Genomic DNA, 14,191 nt, shown 5'->3' with positions numbered 1-14,191 from the left:
TCAATAAATGTTAGCTCCCTTCTCTTTTTCCTTAGACAAAGTCAGAGGTGACTACTAATGCAAAGGAATTGGGTTGGAGCATATTGCAGTGGCCACCAAGAAAATAACGGGTACAAGCTGTAGAAGAAGAGCACATATTTAAGAAAACAGCATCCTGTAACTGAGTGCTAATACTTTGCTGGGATTGTGATACAAACATCTGGCATTTGAATAAGATTCCTGACTTTGAAAGCATGTTCACATTTCTCATGTCATTTTCGTTTCATGGCTGACCTTGGGAGAAGAGACGTAATATGATGGTTCCCATTGTACAAAGATCCTCAGCAACTTACTGAAGACAGAGAAGCTAGGGTACAGAGAGGAACTAGAAATTGTATTTCTAGATTGTTATGTCCAAATGAAATTCATCCTCAAACTAGAACATTTTTGAGAGCAGAGGTGAAAACATAATAATTAAGTTAGTAGACCGGTCATAACCTGAGTCTGTCGAGGGCCGGAGGAAGTATGGGGTCCCTTTCTTCTGCTCAGATTCTTCCTTCTCTTCTTCACCTTTTCTCTTGTTGGGAGCATCACACTGACTTAAAATATTCTTCGTCCTTGAACTGCAGAGAGTGAGTCCTCCTTATCAGGGTGTCTATCCTTCCATTTGCTATATGCACAACATTCCACATTATGGAATCAAACATATCTATTTGGAAAGAATGAGAAATTTACCTTGATGCAATGACTATATACACACACATGTGTAAGTGTGGATGTGTGTGTGTATTTGAGATAAAGGCTGACAGGTCAGCCTATCTGAAGTGGTTAGCTTCTATGACTGAACTTTCTTTTTGACCTATTAAAACTTCTTTTATCAGCTATATTTAATCATGAATTAGTTTCCTTATACGGCTGTCACAAAGTGCCATAAACTAGGTGTCTTAAAAGCACAGACATTTCTTGTCTTACAGTTCTGAAAGCTAGAAGTCCAAAATCAAGTTGTTTGTGGGGTTTGTACTTTTACGGGCTTTTGAGGGAGAATCTGCTCAATCTCTGTCCCAGCTTCTGGTCGCCCCCCCATGTTTACCTTGCCTTGCAGATAAGAGACATCACTGCAGCCCCTCATCTTCACATGCCATCTCCTGTGTGTCTGTGTCTTTACAACGGTCATCTACAGTCCTATTGAATTAGGGACCCACCGTACTCCAGCATGACCTCATCTGGACATTATGTATGCAATGGTCTTACTTCCAAATCAGGTCACATTCTAAAGTACTCAGGGTTAGAAATTCAATGCTTTTTTTTTTGTTGTTGTTGTTTTTCTTGGCAGGGAACAATTCAGCTCATAACAATTAGTAAGATCAACCAAACTCAGTTGTATATGGAGGAATTTGCCAATGTTGCACAGTCTGTATCGATCTCTCTTTGGTGATAATCTGTGTTTTAGGAAAGCAAGCAAATGTAAGAACTAATTGTGTCTACTGAAGATATAACCTCCTAGCGACCCTCACCATGCATTAACTGGAAGATGGTGACAGGCTGCAATTTTATCGACAGGAATTACAAACAGTTACTACAAAATTAATGTTTTGCTTAAATTATTGTGTTCACCTGCTGTGCTTAAAAGATAGGAAAATTATTTTCCTTTTAAAGTTAAACAATGATATTCATGTTTTATTGATAACTATTTATTCCATATTTCTTAGTCATGAATAGTTGCTGATTGGAATGGGATCTGATATTTAGTAGAATTATAGATTGTTCACACTCCAGATGTTGAAAATGACAAAGAAGTTATTATTGTAACATGCTCTGGCTTTACATAAACTAAAGAGCATGGTGGTATCTGGATAGCTTCCACGTTCCATGCAGGACACAGCCAGGGAAAAGTGGCAACGTGGCTGAGCAAAAGACACTGGGCTGAGTGACAGATCCTCTGGGAAGAGATCAGCAATCTCAAGCAATGAAGTCTCAAAGAAAGGGGCAAAAGTAAATGCCATTGAAGGTAGCTCGCTGAGACACCCAACAGAGGGGACCGATGGTTGCAGAGAAAGTGCAGGTAGAGTGTTGGCTGATGGCTTCTGTGAAAGTGGAAGGGCTAGGATTAGCGCCTAGTCTGGCAAGCAGTTCCTTGGATGAGTTGGAATATGGGTCTGGACTCACGAGAACCAGATTCACGTGCAAGATGGCAGAAGCACGCAGGTACCTGTTTGCTCTACGCACTTCTGCCAAGATAAAGGAGTATCCTTAAAAGACTGTCATGAAGAAGTGTTCCTTGTGTTTTGCTATTTCCTCTGAACCCATTGACTCTTCAGCATAAGACAGAGTCTGTTTCAAAACCCACAAGCATCTTTCATGCCTCTGCTCTGAGACCTCCATGGTTCTCCACCAGGCAACTGACATCATTCCTACCTGTCATCGCCATCCTCTCTGACTAGAGAGTGTGTATGTACGCTTAAACACATATTGACCTAAGTTTTTCAAAATTATTGAAAGAGGTGCTTTGGAAGTAATGATATAAAGTGTTTATATCTGCAAGAATTCCTTACTATGTATCAGACAAAATTCAGAGTCTTTCAGAGTTAAGGCCTGATCTTTACAGATCTCTTCCTCCTTTTCCTGTTCAAATAGACCACAGTAGTATCTGTTGAGGGAATGTGATCCACGTTGTTAGCCGGAACATGAAGCTGTCCATACACTGTTGCCCTTCATCTCTTCTGAATTATTATTTCTCCTGAATGAAGCCTCCCTGACAGTGATGTCCATTGTCTCTGCAAACCGCTGGCCCCTTCTCCCACTGCAACAACATCCATGGAACATCTTCCTTCCCTACTGCTAATTCAGACACGGTCTGTGCTGCTTTCCTATCTTCCTGCGTTTATCTGGAAGGGCTGCACACCAGCACAGGCTGCCTCGTGATGGCACTGCCCCTGGCATAAAGGCACGGACCGCTTCCTGCATCTCCTTCAAAGCTTGTGTAGGGCAAGGCTTTTGTGTTCACGGAAGTCTCCAGTCAAGAGTCATGTCTGCAAATAATGTTTTCCTTTACAAAATAACTTTGAGTGAACACTTCTAATGAGGGACAGCTGCAAGTGAAGACACATTTGTCAGTTTGTAGCCTTTGCTATGAACTTATTAAGTGAGACTTAGGATAAAAATGTGACAAAGAATTCATGAGACTGATTGTGAAGATTTGTGTGACCACCGTATCTAATGTTGTTACAACAAAATCAGATCCATAAACCTTTGATTGTGACCAAACAATTAGTTTTGCGGTGCACCTAGGCTTCTGTCCTTGTTTACTATGCAAAGAGAAAGTGCAGGTCTTCTCTCTGAGTTTAATTGTTGCTTTCACGGCTCACTCACCTTCTTCCCTTCAATTGTCTCTGACCTATGACGTTCCTGTGAAAATTGACATCCATGGTTAATGGGCCCCAAGAAATAATTCAAATGATGACAGATCCCTGGAGGTGTTTAGTATAGTTAAGTATGCATGTTTGAAGATGACAGTTGTGAAGCTACAAGAGCCATGTCAGGCTTTTCTGGGCTAACATTGTTTCATGTTAAAATGTGGCATCTCCATCATGTTTATATACTTCTGTTTTATATGCATTTTTGTATTTATGATTTCTATGCATTGGCATTAAACAAATAAAATACTTGGTTATGATCAATTCAGGTGCAAGTCCACACTCTGCATCTTTGCTTCTTGAAGGGCAGTCTCTGGACCAGCAACATTGCATCATAGCAAAAGCTTGTTAAACATGCAGAATTCAGGTCAAGAGACTAAGAGAAGGGACTTCAGAGGAATATTTACCTCAATTATGGCATGATCCTGAAAGGGGCTGCTCACTCAGGTTACTCTGTCCTGGAGCCTTTGAGATGTTCTAGCTGAAAGCAGCCCTGAGAGCTATATGGTGTTCCTTCAATAGCAGCTGGAAGAACAGATACAGCTCAGGGTTGTTCCAGAACCACAGCTCTGTCTACACACCAGGATCATGAAAATGAAAGAAAAAAAACCCAAAAACTTTTTATCAACCTTTGTCAGCAGAAAAGGACAGTTGACTACTCATCCAGCTCTGCAGTCAGCCACTCATCCAGTACCTGTAAGTGGTGATAACCAGAAGATATGTCTGAGACATCAGATGTGAGCATAGTTGTTGATGTAGCCTGTGATCCTCGTGTTCTCTAGGCAGAGGAAACCATCTTGCGAAAAAACATCAATTAATATGGATGGCCATGAAGTGCATTGAGGACAACTCCAATTTATTCTCTCATATTCTGACGGTATTACTGAATTTAGAATAAAAGGAAACATTCAAAGGATGAAGCAAAATCTGACTGGAATCCAAACTGACCCCATGGGTTTAAGGAGAAAATGGAGAAAAACTGATCCTTGAACAGATCAGAAGCAGTACTGTGAGCAATCCAGGTCACTTTCCTCAACTTTTATTGCCAAGAAACCAGGTTTCAAGTAAAACAAGGTTCGGATGGAAGAGCTTTCCAGTACAGAGATCCAGGTGGAGATAAAGAGAGAGAGCAGCCTATGAATTAAAAATTGTGGCTGATCAGAATGAGAAACCTCTGAAAATTGAAATGGAAGTTAAATCACCTGGTAATAATTCAGTATGTCTCCCTGACCTTAGTGTTTCTGGGGATGATTTATTGATTGAGGTCTATGAGAAGTACAGATTACATCTGAATCTTCCAGAATCTGTGCATACTGAAATGACTACAGCAAAATTTATCAAAGAGAACGCTACATTAATCATCACAATGCCAGTGGTGTAAGTCAAGAGCATCATCTGCTTTGGGTTTTCCGTGCTGAAGCCATGTGAATCACAGGACCTTAAAGGTTTATCTTAAACACTAGTTTCGTATTTTCTAAGAGTTCCTTTTCACTAAACAATGTTTTCTCATCAGCCCTCCTCCTCCTCCTCCTTCTTCTTCTTCTTCTTCTTCTTCTTCTTCTTCTTCTTCTTCTTTTTTAACTCTCTCCTCCTCAAACTTGGCATTAAGCAGAAACTCCTAAAAAGAGCAGTGCCATGATACACTTGTTTAAAAAGTATTTCTAAAAAAAATAAATAAATAAATAAAAAATAAAAAGTATTTCTAATATTATTAAAGTAACAAATATGATTTGGGAAATTCTGTCTGTTTCCAGGTGACATGTGAGAATTCTTGGTTTACTGGTTGAGTTTTTTTTTTTTTTTTTTTTGGTCTAGGACATTTTTACTTCAGAAAATAAAAATAAAAAATTTAAAAAGCAGAGCTCACGTGATGATTTGAACTACTACATCAAAATTACAATTCATAAGAAGCTCTATCTTAATGTTTTCTGGGCACACTAAGGTTTGAGCACTCTTCTACATCTCTATGAAGTGTACTCTTCCCAGATGTGAATTAGTGTTTGGTTTTGAAACATTGCCCTTGTTTTGGGGAGTTTAGAGCCCCCAGAAAAATAATTTAACAGTTTTCATACACCAAAACTATCTTCTAGTGTCCATCTAGCAGAAGGAGATTTTACTTTGGGGTCACAGAGGTGAAATATTATAAAGAAACCTTAGACACAGTGTCTTTGGTTACCTGGAAAGCCCGATTTCATTAGACGCTCTGTGTTCAATAGGACTAAATATTATTGAAAGTAGGTTTTTTCCTCCATAGTGACTTATTTTTCACTTGTCTATATTTTATGTAGAAGTCTATAGAATTGTATCTAAATAAAAATTGTGGCCAAATTTATTTGCTGGATCTGACTTTTATTGCTCCTTAAGTAACCGAGCTCCTGGTTGTACTGTGTCTAATTTTATATTCTGATGAATGTTACCAGCTACAATATTAAGTTAGTCCTAAGTCTGCAGTAGACTGTAACTTTTCTCCTACATGTATATACATATGTGTGCAGACTCATATTTGGAGTTAATTTTGAGCAGCTCTGATAGTTGTGTCTATCAACCTAAATTCATTATAGGAGCTGTGGCATTTATAGAGATAAGTAGAGAACAGTTCCTGCTTTTTTGGGCATTTATAATCTAGTATGCAAAATAAATTGAACAGAAATCACTTTGGTATGAAATGCAACAAAAGAGCTCCTGATTACTTTTGGGCAGGGTAATCAAAAAGACATTCTTTGATAAACTGGTATTTAATTGAACTTTGAAAGATACGTAGTACTCCAACAGGTAGAAAGAAGCAAGAGCATTTTAACTGGAAGCAACAGTATAGACAAGACAAGAAAACCAAAAATGATGAGCCACGGAGAGAAAATGACAAATTCCCAGAAAAATAAAGTGAAAGATGTTTTTAAAAAAATACCAAAAATTGAAGTCTGAGTGCTCTGCTTGCCACTACTCCATAATATGTACATCTTCTAGCCTTTCTCATAGCTCCAGTATATGAAGGCATTCTTGTTAATCCTGGCAGATGAAAATACTCAGTGAATTTATTTTTTAAATAACTTTTTAAAAAAAGTTATTTTAACTATTTTTAAAAAACTTTTTTTAAAAAAACTTTTTTAAAAACGTTTTAGTTTTTTAAATAATTAAAAAAAAAAACTTATATGATAGAGAGAGAGTGAATAAGAGAGCACAAGCAGGGGGCCGGGGGAAGTGGCAGAGGGTAGAGAAGCAGGATCCCCACTGAGCAGGGAGCCCAACATGGGCTCTATCCCAGGACCCTGGGATCATGACCTGAGCTGAAGGCCAACACTTGACTGACTGAGCCACTCGATGCCCCTAAATACTGCAAAGAATTTAGAAGACAAATGTGTAAAGACATTTCTCAAAATAGTTAGCTACAAAACCACATAGTCTCAGAATGAAAACATCATTGAGAGGCATCTTCTACTTTCATACAAAGGATGGAAATCCTGTATGTCTCCTTCCTGGTTTCCATTTCTGTTTTGCTTAGGTTCATTTAATGACAGGTTTCTTCACTGAAATTTTTTTTTTCTTTTTTTTTTCTTCACTGAAATTTTTAAGACAGCTTTGGGAAAGTCCTTGTTTTCTTAAGTTGATTGGAAATCAGAGGAAAACCATCCAGGGATCTACTTGTCTGTCTATCCCTAAGTCCCAAATTAAGAAATTGGGAATTGTCTGTGTGTATAAAATTTCTGAATACTCTAGAATCTCTTTTTTGGATTGAATATAATGGACCAGTAAATTTAAATCAGATCAAAAGTTTGTCAAGGGATTGCATTAAAAAAATCACTATTGTGTATCTAATTTCACTTTCTATTGCATAAATAAAAATACAAATTTCACTTGAGAAGTAGGAAGAAAATAATCTCAGAATGAAACATCCCCTATTTGATAACTTAATTTTATCATATGTAGTAAAACTATGAACAATATAGTTTTTTTTCCTCACATTTTTCCATGGATTATGGGAAAATGCTTTATCGTCAGCAGACAGACTTTTCGAAAGCACGCTTCTGTGTGACCTCTATTTTGTAATTATCTCTGGGTAAAATGTCCTATCAGAACGAACACCTGCAGTGCCTGGATGGTTCGTTCGGTTAAGCAGCTGACTTTTGATTTCAGCTCAAGTCTTGCTCTCAGGGTCCTGGGATTAAGTCCTGTGTCCATGCTCAGTGGGGAGTCTGCTTGTGGATTCTCTCTCCCTCCCCATCTGCCCCTGCCTCAGCTCATGAGCATTCTCTCTCTCTCTTAAATATATATATATATATATATTTTTTTTTAAAGGAATTGAACAGTGTATTCTCCAGCAGCATCCTATTTGGATATACCTCTGTGTAAATGCAGCCACATACAGCTTTAGCTCTCCTTGGCATCATCAGTCTTGTTTGCTCACCTTGCACTTAGACTCTCAGAGCTGTGACTCTCCCATCTTTATTTGTGCAGGAAAGTTTCTGAACCTAAAGGCATCACTGTGTATTTATTTTTATTCAGCTATATCCTATTAGTTTGCCTCAGTGTTGCATTCTGTTGAGAACTTTAATAAATAATGGTGGTATATCTCTATAAAATTTATTTACAATGTCTTCAGACTTTCAAAAAATATGAGCAGAAAAATTATATAAAATTCCTCAAAGAACATATTCTGTGTATCAGTAGTATGTGATTTTTTAATTTTGCTTGGCATAAATAAAAATTAAATCAGTTTTATGTAATTAAAAAAAAATTCTGCCAGTTTGAAGTTTTGGCAAACACAGCTTTATATCTCTCCATCCTCTGTTGAACATTTTTTATAAGGAGGTTTTTAAAAATAAAAATTCTGTATATTTAAGGTGTACAATGTGATGACTTGATATAAATATACATAGTGAAATGATTACTACCATTAAGCTAACATTTCTTCACAGTTAGCATATTTTGGTGTGCAAAGAGTGTACAGTATTATTAAGTATAGTCATCATACCCATACTTTAGGTATCTTATTTATCCTACATAGCTGAAAATTTGCACCCTTTGACCAACATTTCCCCACTTCTCCCCCAACCCCAGCCCCTTGTAACCACGATTCTACTCTGCTTCTATGAGTTCAACTTTTTTTTTTTAATTCTACATATACGTAAGATCCTACAGTATTTGTCTTTCTCTGACTTCTTTCACTTAGCATAGTGTCTTCCAGGTTCATCATGATGTCACAAATGGCAAGATTTACTTCTTTCTCAGGAATGAATAATATTACATTGTGTGTGTTGTATCTTTCTTATCCATTCATCTGTGGATGGACATTTAGATTGTTTCCATATCCTGGTTATTATGAATAATTCTGCAATGAACATGGGAGTGCAGATATTTCTTTGAGATACTAATTTTGTTTCCTTTGGATATATACACAGAAGTGGAAAATTTGTATCATATGTTAGTTCTATTTTTAAGTTTTTGAGGAATCTCCATAACACTTTCCATAATGGCTATATCAGTTTGTGTTCCCATCAAGAGTGCACCACTTCCTCTCCAACATTTGTTATTTTTTGTCTTTTTCATTATAGCTATCCTAAGATATATGAGATAATATCTCATTTTGTTTTTGATTTGCATTTTTCTGATAATCATTGATATTGAGCACCTTTTCACATATCTAGGGGCCACTTGTATGTCTTCTTTTGAGAGATGTCTATTCAGATTCTTTGACCATTTTTTAATCAGGTTATTTGTTTTCTTACTATTGAGTTGTTTGAACTCCTTACATATTTTGGATATTAACCCCTTATTGGATATATGATTTGCAAGTATTTTGTCTCATTTTGTAGATTTTCTCTTCATTCTGTTTTTTTCCTTTACTGTGCAGAAGGTTTTAAGTTGGGTGTAATAACATTTGTCTGTTTTCGTTTTGTTGACTGTGCTTTTGGGATCACATCCAAAAACTCATTGCCCTGACCAATCTCCAGAGGCTTTCCCCCTATATTTTCTTCTAAAAGTTTTATGGTTTCAGGTCTTATATTTAAGACTTTAATCCACTGTGAGTTGATTTGGGTGAGTTCAAGGTCCAATCTCATTCCTCTGCATTTGGGAAACTAGTTTTCTCAGCACCACCTCGTGAAGAGACTATCCTTTCCCCTTTGTGTGTTCTTGGCACTTTCGTTGAAGTTCCACTGACCATTTATGCATGAATTTTTTAAGTTTTGGCAAACATAGCTTTGTATTTCTTCATCATCTGTTCTACATTTTCAAGAAATGTCTCTGTTGTTTTTGTGATGATCAAACATGTTTAAATTAAAACAATAACAAAGATTTATTATTTTGCTGCCAAGAAACTCAACAACTAATTTGGGGTCAGGAAGAATCAGGGCAGAAGTTCATTGGTAACCCGTAAGCAGAAGCCAGTTATAAATAGGAAAAATGGCTATAAACACTTAGAAAAGTAATGACTTCAAGAAGTTAGAAATGTGTCAGGATCCTAGGAAAGGCCTTAGATAAGAAGACAAGCATCCAAAGGGCAGATGGCCAAACAGAGACTCAGGGCTAGAGAGAGGATTTCAGAAGAAAACAGTTTTGTCCTTGTGAGGACCATTTGTCTAAAAGGTGATAAGTTGACTATGAACAAATTTTTTAAGAGTCTGAATCTCTTTGGAAAGATTTAGAACATAAATGAATTGACTTTATTTTTTTTTTTTTTTGATTTTTTTTTTTGAATTGACTTTAAAAAGCAACTATGAATCTCATAAAAATCTGCTTTCATCTTATTAAACCATAGTTTAATGTTACATATATAATGTAACACAGACTTATGTTACAGCCAAAGTCTAAGTGTTGGCTAATACAACAGTGAAATATAATCAGAAGATTAATAGATTGACAGTCTAATGTAGAAGAAAGAAAAGTGTTGTATAATTTTTGTAACGAATATAACATTGGATACATAGCTAGAACATTTGACATGCCATTAATTACCAAATTTAAGTCCTTTAATATTTTTGTTTCATTGTGTATTATGATTACATTACATTTTCTTACATACAATACTGGTTTTCAAAAATTGACACTGATAAAATGATAAAAGTGAATATATTTTACAAAATTTAAAATTTACATTTTGTTATATATGCAAGTTCTGTGTGCCTTGATTATATTAATTTCACTTGACATTAATTTAAATTATAAATTTAAATATATATAAATATTTTTATATGTTTTATGTGTTTATAGGTAATAATGAAGCACTAAGTTTGAGTTTCTTTTAAACTATTTTAAGGTGGGCAACCTCTCACAGGGTATAATAACTATGAATTTCTGCTGTATGTTTCTCATCATAATTCAGCATTTGAGACATAACTATTTTACAAGGTAGTGCCTTAATAGGACTTGCGTTTGTGCATGTTCAATACCATTGAGCAGGCGATATATACAGTAGAAAGTTCTATTAAAATTACATAGGTCTATTTTAAAGAACAATTATTTATATATTTATTTTAAAAAATATTTTATTTATTTATTCATGAAAGACACACAGAGAGGGAGACAGAGACACAGGCAGAGGGAGAAGCAGGCTCCATCAGGGAGCCCGACATGGGACTCCCTCCCCAGGACCCCAGGATCACGCCCTGAGCCAAAGGCAGACGCTTAACCTCTGAGCTACTCAGGCATCCCACAATTATTTATTTATCAATAAACTGTGCATGCATTAGATAACCTGGTCTAATCTTGCAATTGATAAATAAGTAAATGTTTTTAAAATAAAATAAGCAAGCCAGGTAGTTCTTTGTGGTTACTCCAAAGATCAGTTGTTTGGCACTGTATAGCTATTTTTAAATCTAAGTAATGTTCTCCAACTCTTTACAAAACAGGGATATTCTTCAAGGTCAGTTTCTCATTATCTTTAACCTGAAAGAAGGCTTCCATAAGAATACAAATGTGACTTCTCTTTTACCTCTACCTTGGGCAAAACAATATGAAATATTATTGGAACATACTCTGCTGTTTTGCTATGAGTCTTAAAATAATTTACCCACTCCAGAAAGGTTAAGGCATGTCATCCAGTTAAAACCTCCTAAGCCTACGAAATAGATTATTTTATGGTAAAGCAGCTTTCCTTTCTAAGCATGCTTTGCCCTAGAGGAAATGAAGTTGCCACTTTAGAACGCTCAAGAACACCTTCCACTCAGCATCGTAACTCACCGAGATTAATCAGTTTCTGCTCTGTTTTATCACTCAGTCAAGAGGCTTCCAAATTAAGGTTGCCACCCGTCAGACTTGCACCCGTGCACTCTAGGATGCAGCCTTTAATGTAGGCTTTCTCAGTCTTTTTATTTTATTTTTGTTTTTATTTTTGGTTGTCCTACATTATTTATAGAACAGATTTTAAGATCAGTTATTTCAAATTTAGCACTTTTTAGCCCTCTGAACAAAATAAATACTCTTTGAGGAAGTTTATTTTCTAATTTTAAATATCTTATTTTAAAAAATATTTTATTTATTTATTCACGAGAGACACAGAGAGAGAGAGAGACAGGCAGACACAGGCAGAGGGAGAAGCAGGCTCCATGCAGGGAGCCTGATGTGGGACTCGATCCCGGGTCTCCAGGATCAGGCCTTTGGCTGAAGGCAGTGCTAAACCCTAAGCCACCCGGTCTGCCCTAAATATCTTATTTTATGGCATTTTAGCATAAAGGACTTTCATGATAACATTTAAGAAAATGCCATTTAAGAGCTATGATTCTCTACTAGAATTGCCCAACTAAGTATTATAGTATAATTATTATTTTAGTGGAAATCTAATATCTACTTCAAACTATTGTTCCTTATCACTATAACATCACTATTTGTGAGTTTTTGTTTATTCACTTATTGCTTTTCTTTGTTTTGTTTGTTTTTTAAGATTTTATTTGAGAGACAGAGAGAGTGAGAGAGAGAGAGCATGTGTAGGGAAGAGAGGTAGAGGTAGACTCCTGCTGAGCAAGGAGCCTGATGCAGAACTTGATTCTAGACCTTCAGGATCATGACCTGAGCCAAAGGCAGATACCTAACTGACTGAACTACCCAGAGGCAGTTCCCCAGTTGATTTCCAGGGAGAATCACCACCTATAACATTCTCTGCATCAGCTGATCAGGGGTTCCTGAGTGGCTCAGTTGGTTAAGCATCCGACTCTTGATTTCCACTCGGGTTATGATCTCAGGGTCATGAAATCAAGCCCCACATCAGGCTCCTTGCTCAGCAGAGAGTCTGATTGAGATTCTCTCCCTCTCCATCTGTTCCTTTCCCTGCTCTCTCTCTCTCTTTCTCCCAAATAAGTAAATCTTTAATAAGCAGACAAAAAGATGATCATATATTGGGGAGTATAGTTATGGTGATGCTTCATTTTGTTACTCATCTTCTAATGTCACAAATGACAGTGCCTATATATTTTATATTGACATGTTCCCTTGCAGCTAAATGGCCTATTCCAGCTGGTTGACTTTAGATTCCTCACTTTACTTCTCTCATTCTTTCCCTCATCTTCAGACTCACAATAGGCAGGTAAAAGAACAAATATAACATAAGTAAATCAAATACTGTGTGTGAGATTCCCTACCCCAGTATTTAGCACATAGATTTTCATATGCTAGACATTTCGAATTCTTATTACTAGCTTCAGTTAAATATTCAAGACATTAAGTTAAATACCAGAGGGCATTCAATGCTTCTGATTCTAAAATTATTCCTGACTAATGAGTATTAATTAATCCTCAGGTCAGTTAACAAATATTTATTGAGTTTACAGTTTTCAAGGAACTGTGTTGTCAACATTAGAGATTCAGCAGAAATAGAAATACGTGGAATTTAATAATCTGAACTCACGGAGAATAATTAGTGAATGAATGCAGTATAATTAGCAAAAATAGCCCATGCTGGTATAGCGTATAGACTTGTTCATTTATTGTTTTGAGATTTCCATTCTGCTGCTTATGTTAAACAAAATATCTTATGTCCAACTGCAAAGCAACCATTTGTACATAATACATGTAAAATAAAGCTGAGTTCTGTGTCTTATGAACTACAAACTACAATTGAAATATTTTTGCATACTTCAAATTAGTAAAGAATATAAAATTACCTACTGAGAAAATAGATGGCCTATTACTTGATAGAATTTACATACTTTTCATTTACTTGTACTTTTACTCTTTTCAGAGTGAATTAGCATAGAACATCTCATTTTCTCCCTGATAAGAAGTGGGGAATCTGGGAATGTGTTTCACCATGCCATGGGAAAGAATGCTTAAGTTACTATAGTTGAGAGGTGACTGGGTGACTCAGTCAGTTGGATGTCCAACTCTTGGCTCAGGTCATGATCTCAGACTCCTGGGATCTAGCCCCGTGTTGGACTCTATGCTCAGCACAGTCAGCTTGGGACTCTCCTTCTCACTCTTCCCCTTCTTCCTCAACCCCCATGAGCACACGTGCTCTCTCTCTTTCTTTCTCTCTCTAAAAGAAAAACAATAAATATTTTAAAAAAATACTGTGGTTGAGGGATGCCTGGGTGGCTCAGCAGTTGAGCATCTGCCTTTGGCTCAGGGCATGATTCAGGAGTCCTGGGATCAAGTCCACATCAGACTTCCTGCATGGAGCCTGCTTCTCTCTCTACACATGTCTCTGCCTCTCTCTCTCTCTCTCTCTCTCTCTGTGTGTGTGTGTCTCATGAATAAATAAATAATACCTTTAAAAAAATACTGTAGCTGAGATTCAACTTTGTTATTAGATGTTAGATCTTTATTTGCTAGATGTTTAATTGTTAGAATTGAAAGTATCACTTGCAGAAATA

At 36.6% G+C, this 14,191-nt stretch overlaps 1 protein-coding gene and 1 pseudogene across 2 annotated transcripts in view; both read left to right on the top strand.

Moving 5' to 3' along the window:
* Positions 1-14,191, top strand: part of NALF1 (NALCN channel auxiliary factor 1) — a 625,450-nt gene that overhangs the window by 91,944 nt on the left and 519,315 nt on the right. The window lies entirely within an intron of this gene.
* On the top strand, positions 3,807-4,899 carry LOC112655782 (PIH1 domain-containing protein 2-like; annotated as a pseudogene).

Source organism: Canis lupus, chromosome 22, assembly GCF_003254725.2.
Source record: "Canis lupus dingo isolate Sandy chromosome 22, ASM325472v2, whole genome shotgun sequence".
NCBI lineage: Eukaryota > Metazoa > Chordata > Mammalia > Carnivora > Canidae > Canis > Canis lupus.
The sequence above is the reverse complement of the archived record's forward strand: the minus strand, read 5'-3'. Positions and strand labels throughout refer to the sequence as shown.